We start from the raw sequence: 21,977 nt of genomic DNA, 5'->3' as shown, positions 1-21,977 counted from the left end.
TCCAGCAAGTGAATGAGAAAAAGAGACATCCAGAGGGACAGAAAGAGAAGCAGAGGGTTAAGTTAATTGGATGGAGGACAAGAAGCAGGGAGAGGAAATGTAGGAGAGAGATCGCATAAAGCCGGAACAAAAGGCTTTACAGCAGATGAAAAAGACACAGAGAGAGAATCATGTGCAGAGGTCAGGTGAATTTCAGCTTCCAGGAAACAGAAACTTCAGACTGATTAAAGATTCCTGCTTCCTGCTACTGTTCCTGCCTGCAAAGATAGAGGTTTCCATTCACTCAGAGTCCTTAGAGGCAGAGCTCAACACAGAGTAGCCATCTTGGTCACACCTCCACTCCAGTATGTCAGTGCAGGCTAACTAAACTAGTCCTGACCATCATGAAAAGTGCTGGTAAATTTTCTAAAGTGTTCCCAAAATATCCTTTTAAATCAGTTTCCTTCCCCACAGGACGATACAACCACCATGGTGGCGGTGCATTATTTTTCTGTAAATTTCTATTCAGATTTGTCTTTAATTTAACACCTCCAACTCATATAGTACACAGTATAAATATACTCTGATTTACAATTCACATTAAAAAATATTTTCTAAAAAATGAAATACAAAATGTGAAGAAGAAAATGTGTGCTACTGGAACAAACAGAAGTAGTAGTTCACTTTTAAATTAGCACAAACCTGCAGCGACTGATCGGTAAACATGGCTTCGTTTAACTAGGACTTAAACCCTTCCCTAAATTTAACCAAGTAGCTTCTGTGCCTAGACTCTACCACATCTTAACCACAGTGCTGAAGGATCATGAGACACGCATATGCTCATTTTTGGAACAATCACATGGATGAGTTTTGAGATGCTGATAAACAAGTAAGTGTGGGGAATTTAAAACAGATGCAGAGACAGACTCTGTCTCTTTACATGGTATTGATTATTAGTATTTGTGCTTAACTCTTAGCGAAATGTGCAATTCTTAGCTTTTTCCTGGGCTTTATCAGCAAAAAATATTACAAAAGTATCTGGTGAAGGCTCACTCACCTCAATAAAAACCAAATTAAGAATTAATTAAGGAGAAAGATGTAACAAATAAATCAGATGACTGTCACTAAGAAAGACTAGTGTAAGCACTTTATGTCCAAGGAAGTTCTACCTAATCAAATATTTCCAGAAGTCCATCCATCCATTTTCAGCAGCCCAAGCAGAGAAGCCCAGACCACCCTCTCCCCAGCCACCTCCTCCAGCTTATCCAGGGGAACATCAAGGCGTTCCCAGGCCAGCCGAGAGATATAATCTCTCCAGCATGTCCTGGGTCTGCTCCGGGGCCTCCTTTCAGTGGGACATGCCTGGAAAACCTCACCCAGGAGGCGCCCAGGAGGCATCCTTGTCAGATGCCTGAACCACCTCAACTGGCTCCTTTCGATGTGGAGGAGCAGCGGCTCTACTCTGAGCCCCTCCCGAATGGCCGAACTTCTCACTCTAAGGGAGAGGCCAGCCACCCTTCGGAGGAAGCACATTTCCGCCGCTTGTATTCATGATCTCGTTCTGTCGGTCACTACCCACAGCTCGTGACCATAGGTGAGGGTAGGGGCGTAGATCGACCGGTAAATTAGGAGCTTCGTTTTTAAGCTCAGCTCTCTCTTCACCACAACAGACCGGTACAGCGTCCGCATCACTGCAGCCGCTGCACCAATCCGTCCCTTCTCCCATCACTCGTGAACAAGACCCCGAGATACTTAAACTCCTCCACTTGGCACTCCACCCTTTTCTGGCTGAAAAGGGTGGAGTGCCTCATGGTGGAGTGCCTCTCATTTCCAGAAGTGAGAAACTATTTGGATTTTCTTTTGGCTTTTACCCTCACACTGAGGAGCTTATAAGGTCATTGTAGGCCACGCTGTGGGATATGGATCTCATAAACATTGACTGCACACTGAATTGGCAGCAACTTTTTATTTTGCATGTTTTACTTCTGTCTTTTCCTTTTTTTCTTTAAACAGTGACTGTGTCAACGATCCACTTTTTTTTTCCATGTAAGACCATTACCCCATCTGACATCACGACTCACATTATCACTACGACTCTTTTATTTGAGTCTCCTGGGATTTTGGTTACCTCGAATAGCGTCATTGGTAAATGCCCATTTTATGCTACGTAAACACATGAAGGCAAAACCACATGCGTGATCAATACCAGCCACACATGGGCTTGACACAGTTCTTGTTTTCTCCTGCAGTCTTTACTACTGTCTTGTTTCACACATGCACACACAGAAGGTGAGGAAACCAAAGGAACAGATGAAGCTGCTGTCAGCAGCACCTGCTCCTCCTCCACAGCTCACAGTCCTCCCCTGATCCCTCTTGTTTCTCCCCCCTTTTTTCCTTCATATCTTTATCGCTGTTCTCCCTTCTCTGTTTTCGTTTGTAGTCTCCACTCAACTCTCTTTCCAACTTCCTCCTCACTTCACCCAACCACCTCCCTCAACAGTCTTATTTCTTTACTGCCGCAGCCTCTTTAACCTCAACGCGGGGTTACAAAACATTAACAAAATCACACGAGGTGAACCATATAATTTGCTGGAAAAAAAGATTGGGAAAAAAAGCTGTTTTCATTCTACAACTACTTTTGCTTTTCCTTGCAATAACTTTTATGTTCTCTTACAATACTTTTGGTTTACCTCGCAATAAACTTTGCACTGCCTTGCATAAAACTTTGCATTTCTTCCCTAAGCCATATGAACAGCTGATATGTCACTTTAGTCCAGTTCAACACACCACCAGTTCAGGGAATGGCATGACCGATGATGTGACGCGCTACATAAAGCATTTGCTGCTCATTACTCTGTTAAACATGTGGATCCCTGACGCTACGCAGCCACTGGCTGTGAGGACAGCTGCGCTGCTCAGCCTTATTTGCACTGCAGCCACAGCTTTGCATGGGGATGGATGGTTATACTGCTCACACTGCAAATGCGCTTGAATTATTATATTAATTAGACCATGGCAGCAAAGGATTTGAATCAGCAGTGCTTCAATTCACCAAAAACACTACAGTACTACAACCACACATACAACTCCTTTATGTAACTGGTGCCGATTCCATAAATTAATGTTTCGCAACCCTGCCATTACTTTATAACGCAGTATAGGAAACACATTAACATTTGACCTGTACACTTAGAGAGAGGGGTCAAGAGGCAACTGAAAATTATGTGAATTAACTACTAGAACATTTGCAGCCACCACACATCAGACTACTTGAACACCTCAGAAGATTTTAAATGCATTAGTACACTATTAGTGTACGCAACTCAGACTATGATTGGATGGGCTACTCAGGTGTATAAATAACAACTGAAATATTTTTTGATATACATTTCAAGATTTTCATCCACGTTATTTTGTGGTTCTTGATATGAACACCTGTCTCAATAAACACTGTGGAACAAACTCCAGCTCTACTATCTTGGATGGCAGATATTGAAAGAATTGCTCAGGTTGAGTCTTTTGGAGGCAAAGTTAGGGAGGCAAGAGTGAGATGGTTTGGACATGTGCAGAGGAAGGACAGTGGATATGTTGGATAAAGGAAGCTGAATATGGAGCAGCCAAGCAGGAGGAAAATAAGACGAAGGTGACAGAGGTATAGCGTGAGATGGAAGCACGCGATTTACTGTAAGCGGTGTAGCCCGAAGAATAAGGAGACTTGGAGAAGCAATGCCAAGAAGTACTGAAGCTGTTTAGTGTCCCATCACATTTCCCATGACAGGTGCTTCATGTTCTTTTGGCTCATTGGATTTGGCACTGATCTGAAGCTCTGTTCTTTATACATCTATTTGCACTGGCACAGACTTTCTGCTAAAGAGTGACACAGAAGAATGTTAAAAAAATAATACAATAATACAGTTTAGAGGAAGGATGGTGGAGATGGCTTGAATCAACTGGCCAACTGAGGTCTTTCTGTGTGGAGCGTGCATGTTCTTCCAATGCTAGGATGAAAAAAATCAATAGATATGATACGGTTTATTTTTCCTCCATGTGTGGAACTTAACTTAAAAAGAATTAAAACCACAAACAAATTAAGTTGAGTTGTTAGTCAGTTTCTTGGTCATGAGGAATAAGAACAGGAAAACACAAAATAATCAGAGCGTTATTTTGAAAGGAGAAAGAAGTATTTCTTTCTTCTCTTCCAGCGTGCTAAACATTTTGATCCCTTAGCTCTCGAGGTCAAATTGTTCGACCTCAGATGTCCAGCGAGGGGAGCCGTCACACGACTCGTACTCGACTCGGCCAAACACAAAGAGGAGAGATTCAGGAATCTGCATTTGTGCGATTGTGTGTATTTATGAAAGAGAAAGAGAGGGAGTGAGAGCGTGAGAGGCTGTTGTATTAAGCCTTTGTTTTTCTCTCCACAGTCTTTCTTTGTTTTAATGTCTTGATGTCTTTTGACCTCCGCCACCCTCCCTCTTTCTCTCTTTTTCAACGACTTTCAGTCATTTCTGGTTGACAAAAGCAGGAACAGTTTCCATCTTTCCCTTTTGCGTCTCTCTCTCTATCTTTAAGTTGGAGAGAACCATGGGGAGAGACTTTCTCTCAGCTTTTCATCCTTCTCAATCCTTCACTTTCTCACTCCTCTGCTCTCTTTTAATCTTTCTTCATTTTTCCATTTTCACATCTTTCCTTTTCCCACTCTTTCAATTTCTTCCTCATACTCTATATCACTGTTTCATACTTCACTCCCTCCCTCTCCTCCATCATCTATCTCCTGTTTCTATTCATTCCTCTTCTTTCCCCCCTCCTTCCGTTGGTAGTAATCATCCCTCACCTTTTTCCCCATTTAAAGTTACACTTTCTGTCGTCTGTAGTTTTAATTAATCACACGACTCGTTAGCAAACTCTCCCCCTCGACTGTTAATTAATCAGGTTTCTGGCTTAATGAACAGTCTAAACTCGTTAAACCTGTTTCGCTCTTAATTAGACCGTTAGCTCGGGGGTCTAACACTCCGACAAGACTATTATCCACTACTACGCCTTAATGGCAGCCGCCGTGAGTGTGTGCGTGAGCGTGTGTGTTAAGATTACCTCACTCTCTAATGGGGCTACTCAAATATTTATAGGGCAGGAAGCTGAATGGGAAGAATGATAGCGCTCAGGGAGACAGCAGACACTGAGGGAGTACATGAGAAGACTGATGCTGCCTTCAAGTGCTCCACGTAAGTTCCAACTTCCGGCCTCGGAAGTTGTAAAGATATGAAAAGCCTGAAGGGTCACAACACACCTCTCCTCCTTCAAATGTAATGTGGACATCAGGTTGGATTGGTGAATGTTTCTAAATTAACGATGGCGGTTATTAGGACCAACATCACCCCACTGTTGGCTCACAGAAATATATTTGCATGGCCGTTATTTGCCCACATATATCAATAAAACATAGCAAACATGCGTGGCACAATTCTGCTACAGCAATAAAAAAAATCAACAAGGGTAATGCTTTACTCTGTTGGACTGATACTCGTGTTTACGAAGTTATCTGCTGACCACAAAGGTGTTAACATAGCTGTGTACTGTGTGAACAGAGTGTCCAGTTAGTTGTCCCATGATGTCTAATAGAAACTTATAAAGGCCTTTTGTATGTTATACCAAAGGGTAATCTGATAAATTAAGGTAGCAGGCAGTACTTACCTGCAAGGGAGATTACAATTAAGGAATTATCTTAATTATCTGAGGTTGCTGGAGCAGTTTATATGAGAAAGTGTATGGAAAAGATGGATAATGCGACACCACTCAGTAGTTTGTGAAGTCCCATCTTGAAGCCTCAAGCACACTCCCTTTAATTTTACACACACAAACTAAAATAAAGTATCAAAAAACATAAAACCCCATTTTGAAACCTCACGCGATGACAGAGCTGGAAGTTACCCCAAAGTCCATGAGAGAGTGGTGCGCTAGGTTAGCAGCTAATGCCAAATGTTAAACGCTGGCCTAGTTAGTAAGCTTCACTGACCAAAACTGGAACGCCGACTTATTTAATGGGCTTTTAGTCCAATTAAACATGCAGCAAGCCATATTATTGGTCAGATAATTGCATTGAAAATGCTCCAAAAGGTAGAAATAACCACAAGCAGTCACACTCCTAATAATACACAACTTTAAGTCTTAGTAATTGAGAACATGGTTTAAACTATAAGCCATAAAAAATACACCCCAGTAAACTCACGAAGAGACTGAAAAACGTTTTTCATGCAAGCCTGTTAACATGTTTATCTCTGCTATAAATTTCAGCACTTTAACATCAGAGTCTGCGAGGGCTGACTCACTTTTGAAGCCAGCATCACATGCAATTAATAAGAACGCCCTAACACCCTCCATCTATTTTAATAAAACCATTACCTGAAAACGCTTTAAATATAATAGTTTTCACCAGACTAGCATGCTTTAACTAGCAAGCTTGCCAAGGAGAGGATGTCATCCATGAGTTTTCTACTGGCGATGTTTGGATAGCAGATTCAGTCTCAGTCTGAGAACTAGTCTTAATTCTAAAAGTCTTTGTTTCAAGTTTACAATGGGAAAAATTGTTTTCAGGAGTCTGAGTGTAACAGAAGCATTTTGCTAACACAACTATCAGGACATTGTGTGCATGTAGCCTTAAGGTCTGAGCTGCTGAAAGGTCTCACATTCCCTCTGTAATTTTAGACAAACACAGTAATATAAAGTGTCAAAACTTGTAAAAGACAACAGAGTATGCTAAAGTATCACAGCAATAAGCACTGGAACAATCTGCTGAGGACCATTGGATGTTTTTCCGCTTGTTTGGCAGGGGAAAGGTTGGGAAATTTACAAAAACACAAATCTCAGTGATTTAGAGCTGCAATTTAGATCAGATCTGAGTCCTGAATGGTTGCTTCGTCCTTCGGGCGAATCAAAACAGCTCTGCCAAGGGAATGAGGTAATTCCACTTGTTTCCAATTCAGTTCACTTGTTTCAAGAATTTTCTGGCAGCAAGTGTAAGGATCTTAATAGAAGAGGAAAACAAAGGCAGATTGCTACATGTAATTAAAGAGCCGAAATGTGTGTAAACTGGCACGTGATTGAAAGTAGGTCATGACACAAGTGGCACAACATTGGAGTGACCTCACCCTCATTCAGAGATTTCCCCCTTCGTGTAGAACAAATGGGACTTTAAGACCCTTAATTATGTTAAATGACTGGTTGACGGTTATCTTTAGCGACACAGGAGGCAGAATGACAGGCAGCAAATGAGAGAGATGGGAGATGACGGCATCTCTGTGGTATCTGGCTGGGGAAAGTTGGAGCGATGACATCACACTGTCAAACACACACACACACAACACAAATCCACAACGGAGAAAAAGCATGAGGTCAAGGTGTTGTGTTACACTGATGAAGAGCAAGGGAAGACGAGGATAGGAAATGAGAGTTAGGGGAGAGAGAGAAATAACGTGAGGGATAGCCGGCGAGAGAGAGAGAGAGAGGAGGGAGAGAGAGAGAGGAGGGAGAGAGGAGGGAGAGATTGCTCTGGCTGCTAAAGAAAGAACAAAACAATAAAACATGAGAAAGAAGAAAGATGAGGGAAAATAGGTCAGCATTAAGTCAGTGTTGAGGGACTGGGTGGAACCAGATGGGAAACACATGCTGTGAAGCACACACAGAATGAGTGTGGGTGGAGCCTAATGATGATGACCTATTGACACCAGATACATGAATGACACCCTTCCTCTTTACTTCCTCTCCTCCTGTCATTCGCTCTTGAAAAAATATCTATCTGAACTTTATCACTATCAAGCCTGTGGAATTCTGGGTATCTGAGTCCCTCAAGAATTTTGCAGCAAGCCCCTTTAATCAGTGCTGTAACTTCACAAGAATGCTGCATTCAAGTCACATGGGAGAGGGGGTAAATAAGAGCTACCTGTAAGAAAACAGTGATTGCCTAACTTTCAACCTGAGAATAAGATAAGGAAAGACTTCCCAGCCTATTTTCAAATTCTAAATTGCAATACTATTAAAATAATACCATAAAAACACATATTCCAACCAGAAATACTACTCAAATACATCTATATAACTGCTCTGAACTATAAATTGTAAAGAAAACACATAGTTTTAAGTCACGTGACTGGAGCTGAGGCCTGTCTGGAAGAAGTCACTGTTCAGAGCTGCTGGACACTTGTTACAAAGTGACAGTGTCAAAGTGCTTAGGTATTGAAAACAAAGCACTTGTATGAATGTGTGTGTGACTGAGTTGTAGTGAATAACAGTTACGTTCAATTTTTGTTTTTGTTTCAAGCTACGAATGTTTAAAACATAAACCAAAGGTAAAAATAAAATCAAACTGCACGTTGTGGTCACTGAATGGCACATGCTGCAGCAATTTCAATTACTAACATCAGCAAAATTCCTGCCAAAGCTTAATTTTAGCAATGTTGGAAAACCCTTTCCTTTGTTACTGCTGTCTAGATGATCACATACGAAAATAAAGAGCGTAATATATTTCAATCTGGAGTTGTAGATTGTTTTACTGTTTGGGGTTTGCAGGGTAAAAGGGCCAGGGGCTGCTGTGAAGAAGGACAAATCGGTATGATTTAGTGCTGATGTTTGCACTGCAGGTTAAAAGAAACGTTTTCACGTGCAGGGCTCTCTTTGTAACAGGTGTGAACTAAGTAAATGGCTACTTACTGCACCTGGTTGAAAAATTATTCAGCACTAGAAAAATAAACCCATGAGTAGAGGAAAGCTCATCCTTTCCTGAGCTTTCCTGTAATGATGTGATGTCACCTAAAACTCTACCTATCATGTCATTCCATGTTATGTTACTGGATAACAGAAACATTACATGACTTAGGACTCAGATCTTAATTTATTTCTATTATTAATTTAGACTGTTTATGTCAGTGTTGAATACCCAAAGGTAAAGAGATAACACTTCTATTTCCCCAGTTTATTACCGTCATATCAATAAACTACACAGTTAAAATTTTCAGCCTACTGGCTACAATAACTAGTATTAATTGTCAGTAATAGTTCATATGGCTGAAACCTGCTTATTTTTCAGTTCATTAAACATTGAAATGACACGATTTGGTTTACCATTATTAAAAATGTTTTATGAATTGAAACTTGAGAAACTCGGAGCTGCTGTTCTGGTCTCAGAGGTGAACTAACAAAGAAGAGGCCACAATAATAAACACTCTATTACAGTTAGAGAAATCTAAATGGCTATGTAGGCTGGTGTGGTCTAGCTTAAAGCCACATTAAAAATAAATTAAAAATGTCAATGCATTTACCAAATATCTGGAAAACTGTTTACATGACCTTAACATATAACCCTATTTCGTAAAGAGGGTACTCTGTGGAGATCGGATCAGGTCATTTCTGGATGTGCCAAAGACAAAACATCTGTAGAAAAGTTTTGCACGTCACAGTCAAAAGAAATTAACTCACACCTGCTATTGAATGAACACCTTGTGGAATTCAGGTGTCCTGTCAGTGTTGTTGCTCACACATGGGAATGTGTGCGTGGTTTGTCTTTGTGGAGCGCTACTGGGCGTATACATCTTTGCATGTTTGTTTTCTTAATCTTTGCATGTTGTTACCAGTGTGTGTAAGTGTTTCTGGGTGAGGATGAAACAGCATGACACCTACGTTTTATTGTCTTTCAGAGCCGCTGAAGCGTGAATACCTGATTGTCTCCATCGTGCAGAGAAGCCAGCCCTCGACAACTGCGGCCGTCACACTGCGGTGACGGTGCCAACGTGTGTGTACGCGCATTAAACAATAAACACTCTCACACACCCACATAGGTAGTATGTAAAGATGGGCACACATCGCAATTAAGGTACAGTTCATTCACAGCCTGTGCAGTTAGTACTTTTTATAATAATATAATGTATTAGCATAAAATACCCAACCTTTGCAAGGGACTGCTGGGTTTACATGTCAAAGCCCGCAGCTTTTCACATTGATGACATATTGGTGCAAGATCCAAGAAATGAAACATATTGCAGTACAAACTCCTGACCAACACTGAAACCAGTCTCACTAACAGTATGCACCAACTGTTCTTCATCCAGGTGGTGTTAACAGTAAAATAGGCAAAGAGTAAATTTATCGCTGCTCCTTGATTATTTTAAACTGCCTGCATCTTTTCTAGCCTAGCTGACCATTCAAAGTATTACCACAAGCAGATTAACAGAAGCATTAGTTTCAGTTAGTTTTCATTTTAGCTTATGTTAAGGTTCACATGGACATTAATTACAACTTAACCTGAAATATACACTTTACCCTGCATGACTTGGCAGGGTGACGTTTTGTCGTAGCTCACATAGCAGTGAAGAAAACAACAATAGCCCTACTGATTTATGCTCACATGGCAATGACAGGGCTGACACTACTAATGTATAAATATATTTACTCCTTTTTAGCAAGAAAGCAAAGTAAATCGATCTTACTGACAGCTCAGTTTGTACAGAGACACCTGATTTCCGTCAAAGACAGAAAGAGCACCGTTCTACTTGAAAAACCCTTCTCCTCACATATAAAGGCTTGAACAACCAGCCTTATCTTAAAGACCTCACAGTGCTGCATCACTCCATTAGAGCTCTTTGCTTTCAGACTGCAGGATTACTTGTGGTTTCTAGAGTATTTGTTGGAGGCAGAGCCTTCAGCTTTCAGGCCCCTCTTCTGTGGAACCAGCTTCGAGTTTGGATTTTCTACTTTTAATTAGGCATAAAACTTTCTTTTTGATGAAGCTTATAGTCAGGGATGGATCCTGAACCGTCTTTTAGTTACACTGTAAAAGACCTAGGTTTTGTTTATACACCACTCTACATTTAATCATTTGTTGTTATTAATCTCTCGCTTGCCTTTTGTCTTGACCTGGTGCTCTGACCTGAGCCTGGATCTCCCGGATGTTTTTTTGTACTTTATATACAAAAAATTGAATTGAAATAGAAGAAAGTACCAAATGAAGCAAAAATTAAAAATTAAACAAGCTTAAGTGTCCTCAGGTGATAGACAGTGATTTTTAAACTGCATTTTGAGCCTGCTCGAATACAAATCATATAAATATCACATCCTAATTTCGTAGTTTATCATATTTTCTTTCATGTGTAATGAAGTAGATTAGGATTCAGAAGTGGAAAACTGTACTTGTGTAAAACTTGAGTAATTGTGATTTTTGTGATGCAAACATCAGATTTCCAACCAGCTTTCCCATTTTTTCCTGTCACCACACATCACAGCGAGCTATCGCCTGCTACATCACAAATCTGGATCCTTGTAGACATGTTTCCTACAGCTTAAACGTGTTATCAGGTACCATAAAATAACACATTAATTCAAGTTCCGTCTGATTCTGCCGAATCACAAACTCATTAAAGTGCTTCAAGCGCTCTCTGCCACTGCTGTGATCCCTGCATCATCACATGTGAAGCTTTCCGTGTGGTATTTGCATGGGAATAATTTGGGATTTTCCACACGTGCCACTGATGTGGTCCCTCTGTAAACACACTGAAAGAACTAAGCAACAACCACTAATCATATCTGGTCGGAGAGACGTTGCCAGCTGCTTCCCTTGTCAGGTGTCGTCAAGGCCATTTGTACGTCATCACATGTATGCTCACCCCAGAGAACCTCTTTTAAATCTTCCACAAACATTTTGCATGTGGCAGGATTTTTTATTAAAGCATGACATTTTTTCCCCTCATTTAAGGAAACCTAAGCTGTTCCTTCATTCAATTTTATTACAAACACATGAACTGTACAAAACAAAAAAAAAACTGCTAAAAAAACCAGCCGGTCCAGTTCTGCAGGATCCAAATACCTCCACAGGTGTGACCAGTCGTGATCATACCAAACATCATGCACATTTAGACAGAATAACAGACGTCTCCTCTGTAAGCTTTAAGTCAAACAGCTGACTCGAGGTTTACTTCAAATGAGTCAGTGGTAGATTCTGGGAAAGGGTTTGGTAAGGATGACCATGACTGATGGGAAATACATGTACACACACCCAACACACATACACACACACAGTCCCAGATTGTTATGTATTTTATTGCTTTGGCAACATAGTAGTGACAGCCGTGCCAATGATGGATGTTTGAATTTAACTGAACAGAGGGGGAGGAGAGGGGGAGAGACACACACACAGAAAGATTAAACAAAAAGTGAAACACAAACAGAATTATATTCAAAAAAATAACCAAAGGTACTGAATACTCAGAGACCTGTTTTTTTTTTTATAGTTTCCCATTTCAAAATACAACCACACGAACTGGGCAACAGTGGAGAAGAGGAAACAGATGCAGCTTTCTTTTCAGACCCTGTCACATGTGTTCTTCTATACCCACGAGGACTCTCAGTGACATGCCCAAGCTTCACCGTCTGACCTCTAACCCTTAACCTTAAAACCAAATCAGGGTTTTAAATGAAAATGAAAGAAGTGCAAGAGCACATGCTCACATTGTTGCATGCAAACGAGAATAAATATCTTCTAGATTTACAAAATTATCCATTACCTCATGGAAAAAATGAAACACTTAAAAACTTAATTTTCTGCTGATGTGCAAACCCAAAGCTTAAGTGATTTTAGTGGCACTAAGCTATTATCATTACACGTTAACACAGAAACCAAACCAGCCTCTAGGCCCGCACCCAGTGCTGTGTTTCTGGGTCAGCTGCAAAATTATCAATTCCCTCTAAACCCTGGACCAGTCCCCAGTTGGTCAAAAGAAAACTCAAAGATGTATTTCTAACACATGTAGTTATTAGCAGCTTTTTCTGATCTTGAAGTTCTGATCGTTTTTAGAAAGTTCTGACCTGCAATGATAATCGCTCCTCGTGGAAACCACTTCAGTGTCGCCAGCATCCAGTTACATATCCAGCAACTTCTTCTTATCACAAATTTCTGGATTTCAGAAAACTCCCTCATCACCGCAGAATAAGGAAGTGGCTCAATGACATCATTTCTGATTGACCAATAACTGAAATGGTGCGATGTCATGTCTACTTTGCTGTAAACCAGCTGATTTTCATGAAATGTGGCTGTGCTGCTTGACTAGTTACACATTTTTATTCACCACATATGTGCCACCACCATTACTGTACCTTTCTGTTGTATGCTGATACAGTTTAATAGCGTACAACAAGGCTGCTGTACAGTACTGACCCTCGCCCATTATTCATCCTGTGCTACTGCGCGCTCAGCAAAATGCTGAAGGTTACAGCTGACTCAAGAAGGTGCTATAGTGGGAAATAGTCAAATTAAAGCATCCCACAGTTGTCTGCAGTGCACTCCGAGACTCAGTCTCTTGAGTCTCACTCAAAAAGGCACAAATATTTTATTTTTATTTTGTGCAATATAACAAATACGTGTGAAACAAAAGATTACCAAGTAATTACCCTGTACTGGTAACTGTAGCAGTGTACAATATTACAAGTACAATATTTTTCTTTGTATTAGAAGATGGTAGATATTAAAGTACATGGATTTTGTAAGCTAGCATGCCTGGAAAGTCTTGCATGGAAACAGAAAAATGGGCTGGAGCTTTAAAAATAATTCTCAGATAAGACTGGACTGTCCTTTAAAGCCCACAACAGGCTAACCAGTCAAATCAAGGAACAACGAGCCATAGTCAGCCGAAAAGGGTGAGAAAGGTGCAGTCTGAAAAGCTTTAAAACAGACAATTAGTGGCATCTTTGAAAGGAAAACGTTCCCTTCTTCCCAGAGACACATATGTAGATGGAAATATAGACACAATGCTATACAACCACAGCCAATCAGAGCAAAGTGAAATAAAACAACGTGTTTAGGACAGATAAAAATTGATTAATCAGATCTCGAGATAATGCAAAACTACTTTTGTAAATTTGTCCAACAATAAAAATATTCATCCCAGGACCACTTTAAATACTTTCCACCGCTGGTATCTGTGATAGGTGTTTGGAGATGTGCCGACAGTGATCATGACAAAGAGGATGACTCAGGTCTCCGAGGCCTAGGTCCTCATCAATAGTAGGAAGTAACTCGAACCCTATGGCCTCAAAAATCTTTCCAAGTAACACATGAGACACTATTTATATTTTTCCAAAGAAGTCGTTTTTATTTTTCTCACAAATATATGGACAGGAGTTTGGTTTAGAATTACTCTTCATGAGACCTCAAAGGAATAATCAGTCAATCAATCATCATTTTAATATACTGCCCTGCACGTTTTTTCCCCCTCGTCATTCTGGCTTGGCCAGAGTACATTTATAACCCTGCAGGGTTCCCAAGCAGGATCTAATTATCTAATTACGTCCGTTTTGACCTCGAGAGTGGCACGCATCTCCTCTGTCCTTGAAGTCACCGTGCCCGGTCTCTCAATTTGGCATTTAACCAGCTGATATTTACATCCCTTAAAAAGGCCTGGACCTTTCAAGGAAACAGGACGCATTGCTTGTTTTCCTTGCTCTCTGTAAACTCCTCTTTAGGGCTACTCAGCATGTTCGGCTGAGTAGCCTTAAACATTGTTGTCATCACTGTCAAGTTTGCTCAGATCTTAATTGACAGCAGATGCTCGCTTGTTCTAAATCTACAACAATCTGCTGCTTTTTACGAGTTAATATTTTCAATACTCACAGCTAGTTTAAAGTTACTATCCCAGATGTCTGCCACCTGTTTGCTTTGCGTGCATTTCCCCTCTCTGTCCGCATGCAAACATGTATTTCCATTTAGGTCGTTGCTGTGCATGGGGGCTGCGAAAACAAACTGGATTTATTCTGAAGTTGATATCAGCGCAGCGGGATGCCTGACTTGCCGTCTCTGGAGGTTGTCGGGGCAACTGCATCCTCACTCCCTGTCAATAAACCGAGCGTGGGTGAATTTACCCCTGAATTATTCTGCTGTTTAGTTCTATCTAAATACTGCGGTGACCCGTAATTTGAGCCAGTTCAAATTGTTTGTCATTGCCGTTTATTTTGCACTCTGGACCTCAAATTTGCAACAAAACTGCACCAAACAAACTCTCGCCTCACATTTTGCTGGTGAATCACTGTCTGTTGCGTCATTTGATCTCTTGTTTCTGTATGTTTGGATTATTGTGAGCGAGTACTGTGTTGATGAAAGCCATATTTCCCACTGGGGAGAGTAAAAAAAAAAATCCTCGAAGCCTCGACCCCGAACACCTCTTTTTGCTTTTGTTACAGTGCAAGCATTACTCAACTGGGGCAAAACAGCTGCAACAATATCAGAGCAGAGACAGAAAAGCGGGGAGGGAGTAAGGAGATAGAGGGACGGAGAGGGAGAGAAAGAGGAGGTCAGCGAGGTTCTATTTTTATCTTTCCAGAGTTGGGTCTCAGCTTGAATGGACGTAAAGAAGAATTGTGTTGAAAGGCGTGTGCATGCAAATTGTTTCATAACCTTGGCACGCAGCAGGCTGCTGAAAGCCTCTGAGTTTGTGTGTGTTTGTGTTTGAATTATCAGAAAACACTTCATCACATCTTCGCTGTGACATAACTATGGCACATCTTCTCATTGCAACATTTTCTGTGGTGCTGATTTGTTTTGTTTTTCATGGTGTCTGTTCATGTCTTGGCTTGTTAATCTTGTGCTGGCAAAGTTTAGAATGCTGTCTGTGTGCATGTGTGTGTGCGTGTGTGTGTGTATGTGTGTGTTAGCATGTTGGGGCAGGTAACGTATTATTTTACACCTTTCTAAAATACTTTCTCTGTCTGCCAACCGCAGTGTCTGTGTCAAACCAAAATCATTTCAGCTACTTCGGGTGATGGTAATTTGGCTCCCTGGAATGTGCGTGTGTGTGTGTGTGTGTGTGTGTGTGTGTGTGTGTGTGTGTGTGTGTGTGTGTGTGTGTTTTATATTTGACTTTTCTGTTTGTGGTCACATTGTAATCCTGCCCTCTCCTGCAGCTCTAATGGTTCACATTAAAAGAATTTTCCTTTTTTCACACGCTCATAAAAACATCAGAAACACTAGAAAACAAGTGCAACCAGGTCAGGAGGGTACAAAACCTGAGAAAGCTAACGCTACATTATGATCCATAAAGACATTCAAAGGTTATCAATAAGATAAGAGAAATAATGTGTAATCAGAAAGAAAATAAAGTGTAACAATCAGAAATAAAGTTTGAAAAGAAGACAAAAAATACTATAAATACCATAAAAACCAGTGTAACCAGGGCAACAAGAGCACAGAAACTCGAATAACTCGTTTTGCAATATTAACTGTAAAAACATGCTAATATTTTCACAGAGATCCATCAACAAGTTCAGCACCACCCTGCATTGCTGTTTAACTGAAGAATCACGGATCCCAAACTAATCGGCGCATTGGCATCGTGTCCACACAAGACGCAGGACGCTGGATCGTGAAGCAGTCAGACAGGATGTAACCACCTCCGCTGCACTCTGAAACACAGTATTTCCAGTGGCGGTGGTAGTCTGCTGCTGCGTCAAACACAGCCTGCAGCTTCAGAGATCTCATGTAAATTCTATTGAAAGTTGAAAGTTGATCGCTCTGTGACGAATGTTCGCTTGGCCAATAGAAACAAGGCAACTAGCCATCAACAGGCAGAGAAGGCAAACAGGAAGCTGATCTGAACTGACTGAATACAATTCTGCATTTTCACTGAGACCACAGGAAAGCAGAACTGTATCTATTAGTGTGTCGCAGCTTGGAAACCCAGGGTTGTAATCACAACATTTTAAGGCTTGCGGTTAGTTCTCACTGGCCAACTTATAGATTTGCATGTACTCCATGCTCAAGCCAGAGATGAGCCAGTCAGTATGAGATTCACAACAGTGTTGAGCTTCTACACTTGTGGTTGGATTTTTCAACACAGCAGTAAAACAATGATCTTAACTCTTCCCCCCCTAAAGATGACATTTAACGACCTCACCAGTACCCTCAGTGACGAGATCTGACACCTCAGCATATATAGGTTGTGCAATTTTCCAAGAGTAGCGTTAGTAAAATGTATAGGCAGAGATCAACCTCTCTAACAATTCTGAAATATGAAAGAAACTGCTGAGTTCAGAAAAGAGAAACAAGGGTTAGCCCAAGTAGGCCTCCAAAGGGAAAGGGTTACATTTACAGATGAGGCATCCAAAGAGGAGGCTGATTGCCCACACAGCTTCTACTTAAGTTAGCTCCACGTGAAGGTCAAACCTCTGCATAAGCTGTAACAACAACTCAAAGCTCCAATATTCAGTCCCTTTCAGTCTTCTGGAGAATGACATGTGATTGGAAATGTTCTCAAAATAAGATCCTAAGTTTGAATTGTATGTATTTCTCTTCTAATTCGGGGAGATTTGAGGCTAAATGCAAACCTGAAAGTTCATCAGTTGTTCAGAAACTATTAATATTTTTTTTTCCCTGTACAATTCAGTGTCACGTTGCTCCAAAACATATGGTCATGGTTGGGTGAGGAATAGTTATCACCAACAATTACCTAGACCTCAGAGGGTTAAGCAGTCATCGTCACTTCAAATGCCAAAATAACAAAATAATGTTTTACAATGGAAAGTCTTTGCAATGTCCCTCCAGTCTGACTGTATACAGGTGTTTACAGTGAAACTGAAAATTCTTTCCTCAAAGAAATTTCCTTTAAAGCGGATTTATGTTCTTTCTAAATGCAGCATTAAATGTTAAACATGCTGCGTGGAAAATCCAAAGGTTAGAGACACAAACCTGAATTACCCTGACTATTCAAATGTGTTTGCGTACGAACGGTTTGATAAGTGGATGGAAACAAAGCCTTTAAGGAACATTTTTGGCCCAAACACACTGCTCTGATTCACACCGGTGTTTATTAAAGGAAAAACTCATCATCGCATCTACAAAGCCCACATTATGCAACACAAACCGCACAGTCCACTGTCCAGAAAAAAAACCTTGGAACGTCTAAAAGGCCGTCATGAAATCAGGATGAGATGCCGGCACGGCTTACCTTTCGGTCTGCGCTCTGTCAGACTGGTTTCAATGGGAGTCCCGACAGAAAGTGTCCTTATGTGGCCATCCTGTGAGAAAACACACATGACAGCGATCATTAGTGTGAGATCATTCATAAAACAAACAAACAAAAATAGCTGTGACAAGATAACAATATTTTTCCATGATGCATAGAACATGTTAGCCATGAAAATGTGTAATAAGTTTCAGTTATCAAATGCTGTACAAACATCCTGTAGCATCAGCAAAGGGCCCAAAAGGTCTGTCTGCCTTTTTTGCATTTCCAGGTGTGAAATCTTTATACTGCTCATGGCTGCTGTGCTGTTTTTAAGTTTGTCTTTTTATAGAGTTTATTCTTGTAGATTCAATTAGAGGCTGCTGTGTGTGTGTGTGTGGGGGGGGGTCCTGTGTATTTTTCTGAGAGAGTCCAGTCACAGGAGTAACAGGAAATAAACAGGATGCGGTCGAGGAAGTGGTCACAGGAGGTGCGAAGAAAAGAAATCCTAACCCTTTTTAGTGTTGTAAACCCAGACAACAGGAAGACACACTAGAAAATAGAAGAGAGGAAGAAAAAATAGTGTTGGATGGACAGAGAGAGAAAGAGAGCCATGAAAGTCGGGGTGAGAGAGAGATTAAAAGTAAGAAGGTGACAAGATAAGATGGGGAGAGAGGAAGAAAAAAATGGAGAAAGGCAGAGGAGCTGGAGAACAAAGGAGGAGGAGAGGAGACAGGCGGGGAGAAACCTTAGAAAAAGAGGAAGAGTAGAGAGAAAGACAATAGTGAAAAAAAGAAATGTGGAGTGGGATAAGAAGGTGAAACAAAAGGAAAGACGTCGAGGTTGAGAAGATGAGGGGGAGAACAAGATTGAAAGAAAAGTACCAAAAATAATAAGAAGAGTAAGTACAACAACGACAGAGATGGATGGGCGGGGTTAGGCAAACAGAGTGAAAGAAAGCTGCACAGAGAGAGAGCACGAGAAAGGAGGAGAGGAAGAGCTGAAGAAGGAGAACGGGAGGAGGTGAAAGAGGTTGCTGCACAAACATGGAGGAGACAGGTGGCAAAGGGAGGGCCAGACAGAGGAAGCAAGAGAGAATACTGAGGGGAGACGGGAGGATGGTGTAAAGACAGAGGCGGCAGTGGGGGAGAAAGAAAAAGAGGGAGAAAGAGAAGAAAGAGGAGGGGACAGGCAGAGGAAAATAGAGATGTGTAAACAAGAAAGAAACAAGGGTGTAGAGGAAAGAAAAGAAGGGAGACGAGAGAAAGAATGAGACATGGTAAGAGGGGTAGTGGGGAGCAGGAAGTAGCGAACAGAAAGAGGAGGAAGGAGTGAGTAATAAGGGGGAAGAGAGGAGAGAAAGAAACCTCTCAGACAGGAAAGTTCCTTCTATTCATCTGATTTGTCGTCTCGGTGCCACATGGTTTCAAATATGGCTGAGAACGGAAACACACGCGCGCGCACGCAAACACACACCACATATACTATTTACACACAAACAAGAGCGGAAAAGACCAAAAGAAATCCAAACACATACCAACAACGTAATAGATGGAAAACAACAAAACACATACACTGAGAGAAAAGTGTACAGTTATATGTGTCACTCACACACACACACACACACACACACACACACACACACACACACACACACACACACACACACTGTGTTTGGAGATCAGATTTTTCCAAGTCGTCCTCTTGCTCCAGTCTGCCAGGAGCGAGGCAGGGAAAAAATTACGACGACGTTTTTTCTGTTTCATGTCTGTCAAAACACACGTGCAAACACACACCGCACACACATGGCGAGGCTGACTCGTGTGTTTCCATCCGTGTGCATGCATCGAGGAAAACAAAGTCAACCAGCTGCGCCGGATCGAGTCTCTTTTATTGGACAATTCCTAACAAGATGATCACACTTAATCTACAACGAAGCCTCTCTGCATGTTTTAGCCATAATCCTGTTAGGCTGAGTCCAGTGAATGATTCCATGAGAGCCTAACATGATCAGCTCCACTTATTGATTGTAAAACCATGCCTACTGCTACACCTGATGAGGAAATTCATTATGCTTCCAGACTCACAAAAATGCCAGAAAATAATATTTAAACCAGCTGCATCACTTCTAGAAATAATCATTTTGTGCCATTTTGCCCCCCAAAAATATTATTGCAACTGGTTAATCTGCATTTAATGATCTTGCCTGATCAGTCGTATTCTGTTTAATTTCTCAAATCATAGCAATTGATAACTTAGATTTTATCCTCAATAAATGACAAACTAACATTCAAATAAGTGTCAATTAGTTTATCATTAATCAGCTATAAATGGGTTAAAAATAGATAAAGTTAAGCAGATTTTAAGCACCTTATCACATAAACACAGATGTATAAACAGGGTGAAGGAGGGGTGATATAAATTCCGTAGTCTTAATCAGGTTAACCTCATTAGTATGACTATAAACACATTTACGGGAGGCAAATGAAGCTGATGCAAGTTGTGTGACACTATAGGCTTTAAAGGGAAAGCCCATGAATTATTTCTCTAGAGTCAGCAAGAAAAATATAGTTCAAGTAGCATGCAAGATTTAATTTTTAAGTGATACAAAAACACAATGAAGCAAGCAAGGATTTGAAATGCGTTTGCCATATTTCTCAAATTTTTACAAAGATATGTATTTCTGAGACCTTACAAACCCAACAAATGTTCTTCAACAAACAAAGAGCCTCTTTTCTTAAGTGTGAAAGGTGGTCAGTGGGCATAGCGTTTAACACACATTAGCCATACAAAGGAGAACATTGGATTTGTTGAGGGGTTGCGTTTAGTTGTGGACTGACACCCAACTGGTTTCATGAACTTGATTGGAATGGCCATTGGATCAAAACAGTGACGCCAGTGCAGAAATGCCTTGCACACTCCATGTTCTCTAACAGCCAGCAGGGGGCGAGTTATTAGAAAAGCAAGTCAAAATAGTTTCACTCTACTTCTCACTCAATATACGAACTCGGTAAACACCTTCCTGGGGTGTTTATGGCCTTGGTTGCTAGCTTTAAGTGTTGTTTTCTACAACCCGATGGTCATTTTGTACATTTTGGTCCCATTCAGCTTAAATCTGATGATAAACTGGGTATGCTTACCACTCTGTCATCTGTGGTGTAATCTGTCTCTCAGTCAGAACCTCTTGTCTTGTTTCAAAACTAAGAGGTCAATGGTTGAATTGCTCGACTAAGGGATCAAAAAAGTACTTCACATACCAGCGAGTGATGTTAACTATCTTTCTTGGATAGAGTCCATGGATGCGCTGGTTCACATTTGAGGCAGTGGGATGTGGAAATCATAATACAAACATTGTGTGTGTGTGTGTTTACATTGTAATTAAGGATTATGTCACCCCGCACAACACTGTGACTCATTTCCTATTCATCAACTAACTTACAACGTGAAATTCTTCAAAAAAACAATCATATTTTTAAAGGGACGGTCCAAAATGATTCTTGTTCTAAGGAAAGCCCGAAATACATGTTTCTTTAAAAATGTAATTAGTCATAGCCTTTAATAAGAACTCACGGAGAGAAATGCCAACACCAAAGCTGCTTTGGGACAGGTGTCTATTTCAAGGTCATCTCAATAAGAGTTACCTAGGAAGAAGCTCTTCCCTCACTACTGGTAGGTTTTTCCAGGAATACAAGGAGTGTGAACTAAAAACAATGCAGTTTAAGGTGAACAAACTTCTCTTTTTCGGTCATCCAAATACATTTTTTGTATTCCACAAACGAGATCATACTCAAATTGTTTCAATATTTTACTTACAGTACTGCTCGTTGAGTGTGGAAAGAATGAGGAAAGACTGGGAAAGGAAAAAATTCAGGAGAGAGCGCGAGAGAGGGGATGACATGAAACAAGGTCACAAGTTGGATTTAAATCCACAACATCTGGAATACATGACTGGAGGGTGGGAAACTACCACCAGCCACCAGCCAAACTCTGGCAACTTGTGCCTGTGTCTGGTAGGCTTGGCTTCTGAAC

General features: G+C 40.9%; 1 protein-coding gene across 4 annotated transcripts in view; it reads right to left on the bottom strand.

The window, feature by feature from the left end:
* hivep2a (HIVEP zinc finger 2a) overlaps positions 1–21,977 on the bottom strand; it is a 121,301-nt gene that overhangs the window by 43,994 nt on the left and 55,330 nt on the right. For all 4 annotated transcript variants that reach the window (XM_004568443.6, XM_012923905.5, XM_076874158.1 and 1 more), the window contains one exon: positions 17,952–18,021. The gene's annotated coding sequence lies outside the window, so the exon portion shown is untranslated. The remainder of the gene's footprint in view (positions 1–17,951; positions 18,022–21,977) is intronic.

Source organism: Maylandia zebra, linkage group LG15, assembly GCF_041146795.1.
Source record: "Maylandia zebra isolate NMK-2024a linkage group LG15, Mzebra_GT3a, whole genome shotgun sequence".
Classification (NCBI taxonomy): domain Eukaryota; kingdom Metazoa; phylum Chordata; class Actinopteri; order Cichliformes; family Cichlidae; genus Maylandia; species Maylandia zebra.
This window is presented reverse-complemented; position numbering and strand designations above follow the sequence as displayed.